We start from the raw sequence: 4,686 nt of genomic DNA on the forward strand, positions 1-4,686 counted from the left end.
GATATTCTTTTCACAACCTCTGGATAGTGATGATACAATGTCCCCGTATATATACTAAAATGCTAAGTAGTAGGACAAAGGTACATGACAGAGTCTCTCAAGTAATCTGACTGTGTTAACCATGCTGACCTAAAATTCAGTTCCAAGATTAACAATGACCAGTTGTAACTGGTTCAACAGTTACACACACACTGTATCTGAAACACAGTTCACAATATGTTTCATCAAACATGCAGACAGAATAGTGAAGAATTTAGAACGTTGGCAGAAGCTCTTTCATCCTGTGACACTATCATTGACTCAGCACAATAAATTTTACTATGAGTCTAAACAGAGCACAAGATAAACCATAGAGTCTGGTGTTTTTCCTATTATTATTTTACAAAGATTAATGTGAAGAGCTTGACTCTCTTTGCAAAACAGAAATAGAGACACAGACATAGAGAACAAACATTTACACACCAAGAGGGGGAGGAAGGAGTGGGATAAACTGGGAGATTTGGATTGACATGTATACTTTATACTATGTATAAAAAAGATAACTAAAAAAAAAAAAAAAAACTACTGAATAGTGTAAAGAAAAAAAAAGATTAAAAACACACACATGCACACATACACACACACACAGAAAAAAAACCAAAACCTGTCAGGTAATATTTAGTCACACTCAAGGCTAATATCTTTGTCATACATTATTACAAAATTAAAATCCACTTTGATCATCTGAGCTTTAGACAAGAAGAGTGGAACCTAGTATTCTTGGCAGAATTAATTCATCCAGTCCAGAAACACTTATAAAGTGTTTATTTACATTGAAAGTGAACATTTTCAATCTATTTAGTTGGATGATCATGCAAAAAGTATGTATTGATTAAACAAATATTTATCACATATCTTATATATGCTAAGTACTGGACAAAATGCTAAGAAAACTGAGCAAAATCTGGCATTTATCCATTCCTTGGTGGACCTTTTTTTGAACTACCTTTCTGACTTCCATTTTCCTTAAGACCATTTTTGGGGAGTTTTTTCATAAAATAGCTAATTTGGGGCCTCTCCCGTTTCTCCATTCATTTTGCAACAGAAGTTTTTATTCTTACTGTAATTGTTGTTTTATCCCCATACTGTCATTTCTCACTACAACCCTGCTTTATTATCTATCTAAGCATCAGACTTAAAGGGATAAAGATAATTATTCTAAAACAGTTGCAGAATAAGAACCACATGGGTGGAAGAGGATAAGAAGGCTGAAAAAAGGCTAATGGAAAAGTAAACATTTTGAAATATCAGTCTAATTTTGCACACTCATCCTTTCCCAACTTCTTTGGAACCTCATTGGCCCTGCTCTTCTCCCCATTGGCTAGCTTTTTCTCTTGATTTCTAAATGACAGAATATGCTATCAGAAAATAGAAAAAAAGTATAACTTCTTCCTGCATTCTGAAAGTTAATCTCTTACATTAATAAAAAGGATTCTTGATAAAGACATGAATTCATATGCTTTATTGCAATATGGAAGAGTTTCAAATGCAGAAATAGTTTTCCTTGATTGCTGATTTTTCCCTCATGGATGTGGTGGTGAGGGAGGCTAGTAAGCAGGTTGAAAGCAGAGAAATATTTCCCCATGTTTCTAATGGTTGTATGAGACATTTCTGCTGGAAAGAGGTATCTGCCAAGCACATGAGACAGAGCTAAAAATCAAAACTGTAGAAAACAGATGTGAGTTGAAACTGATTAATGATACTATGTAGTCACAACTCAGGTCAATTCCTGATTGGTTTGAAGTAATTAACCCTCACACTTGCTACAAAATATAGATATAGGTATGTTCATTCTTTGTAATAAAAATAAGATACAACACTCTGTAAAGCAATTATCCTTCAATTAAAATAAATAAATAAATAAAAATTACTTCATTTTCAAAGATTCTTTTAAACACAATGTCTGGTACACACACATACACAAAAATTCAATGAATAAATCAGACTCATAGACAGCTCTAATGTTGGAATTCACAACAACAGAGAAAGATGTTATAATAACTATTTTAAATATGTTAAATAAATTAGTTAAAATGGAGAAACATATAAAAGTGTTGAATTCATCATAGGTAAATCAAAAGATTATAAACAGTTATTCTAGAATTAAAAATAAAATGTCTGATACAAAGGATTAATTGAGTAACTAAGAAAAAGACATGAACATAAAGATATGGCAATATAAATTAAGCATGTGTGCAACATCAAATGGTCTAAAATATGTTTGAAGATTCCCAAGAGGACAGGAAATAATAAATGGGGAAGAAACATACTGGAATAGATGTTGGATGAGAAATTTCTAAAATTCATGAAAGACATGAGCTCACAAGTCAAACAGCTCAGTGAACTGATGACAGTATAAATACAAAGGAAAACATAGAATCACATCATAGTTGTAACTGCTGAAAATCAAAGATGAAGACAAAAATCTTGAAATTGGAATTCTAAGATGACTATCTGGGGTTTTTGGTTACTGGTGTAAAAACAACTTATCCTAGTTATTCAGTCAAGTACCATTGCCAACATTAATAAGAAAGAATTTGGCCGATGTTATTAAGGCTCCAAATCAGTTGACCTCAAACTTTCAATTACTGACATGAATACGCAGAGGTCCAATGTCAACCAATGTGGGCAGATACTAAATGTTCAGTGGCTCCCAGTCAACAGCTTGCAAGAAAATAGGTAAGTCCTACAACCATAAATAACTCAACTCAGGCAACAACCTAAAAGAAGTTGAAGGAAGACTCTAAGCTCAGAAAAGCTCAATTCTAACCAAGACCTTGATTTAAGCAATATAAAACTCAAATGCATGAACCCACTCATACCATACAAGATCCACAAAGTTTTGAAATCTTTGAATTGACTTAACCTATTGAATTAAATTTGTGGTAACTTATTACACAGGAATAAAAACTAACACAAACATTAAAGAAAACTAATGAAGGCAACATCATATTATTGAAGGAAACAGCAGGAAGAAATATGGGTGGTATTACATACCAAGCAAAAGACACTGAAGAAAATAAAACAAAGTCTGAAAAGTATTGAAGATAAAAAAAGAGCTACCAATATAAAATGCTATACATGAAAAAATAGATATATCCTTAAGGGGGTAAATAAAGACAAAGATAACACAATTTGTCACCAGCAGATTCACATTACAAGAAATACTAAGCCTTCTTCCGAAAAGCCAAAATAATCCCAGAGAGAAATACCAGCAGGCAAGAAGAAACCAGAAAGGATGTGAAACAAGGATATCCATTCCTACCACTTTTTTTACAGAGGGATTTATCCAGTGAAATAAGTCCAACAATTTGAGGCATGATGAAATACAATTTGTATTTAAAGGCAGGACAAGAGAAAAATTAAACATTTTCTGTGTCCATCCAGGCCTCCTCTTTCTCACCCTCATGTGCAGTGTGCATCTGCTTTCCACATTAACCAAACCTCTCAAAGATGGAAGTACCTGCTTACCATCAAGATCATTTTTTCCCCTTTCTGCAGACCTATGTAAATTCATAAAAAACCAGCATTCTTTCCCAACTCTGCAAGAGATCATGGTGACTTGCTACTCACTTTGTACCAGCTAACCTATACTATGTATCCTCAGTGAACTTTATGTAAAATATCAGTATGTCATGTTGATGCACAATCCTTTGTCTCAAAATCGTGTATGACTACGCCTTAAACTTCTAACTGGCAGAACAGTGCTCAGAGGTTTCTAAGAGTCTCTCTCCTGGGTTATATTCTTCACTTTAGCCCAAATAAAATTTCCTTTTCCTTATTGACTGCTCACTGAACATTGTTGACAGGCATCAAGGTTGAAAATAAGAAAGAAAATATTTTTTTTAAGTGATTCATTAATAGTCACAGAGAATCCAAAAGAATACATCTGGAAATGAAAATTTAGCAAGCTTATGGGAATAAAGTGTAAAATTATAAATATTGCAAATCAATGTTTACCAAAAAATTGGAAATGTATTTTAAAAACATTTAGAATTCTATTCTTTTTCTGGCCAAAGTAGATGAATACAACAAATCTACTCTCCCCCCACCCAGTTTGGAAATATATGAAACAATACTTTGGAAAACACTGAAGATCAGGAAAAAAGAGTAATTCCTAACAGATGAGAAATGTGATTGCCCTAGCTTTCTGCCTTGGGCGAGTTTTCTGTGACATAGAGGAGGGAAAGAAGTCTGGTGGTTCCCTAAGATGAACACACAGAGGAAGGAGTCTTTAGACACTAAGGTGCCTACAATTCACAGGACAGAAAATCGTAGTTGGGAACATCGCTCAGAAAAAGAACTTCATGAATCTGTAGCTGGCTTCCTTGAATACTGACTGGCACATTGTATGTGGGGATCATACATGGGGCACAGAAAAAGACCACCAGAAATGATTAAAGAGTGACCCAGTGCTCACAGAGGGTTAGGAATCTTGTCTGTTCTAAGAACTACACTGGAAAAATTCAAGATTCACGGGCTTATTAAATAGAGGACACAGAAGGTCTTCCCTTAGGACTGGGGAATAATTAGCCCCAGGCTGAAGACTACTCTGGTTTTATTTAACAAATCTTAAAAAGCAAGATCTAAAGAATCAGTCTTTTTAAAACAAAAATATCCAGTATACAGAAAGGTAAGATTTACAAT

This window comes from Bos indicus x Bos taurus, chromosome 1, assembly GCF_003369695.1.
Source record: "Bos indicus x Bos taurus breed Angus x Brahman F1 hybrid chromosome 1, Bos_hybrid_MaternalHap_v2.0, whole genome shotgun sequence".
NCBI classification, from domain to species: Eukaryota; Metazoa; Chordata; class Mammalia; order Artiodactyla; family Bovidae; genus Bos; species Bos indicus x Bos taurus.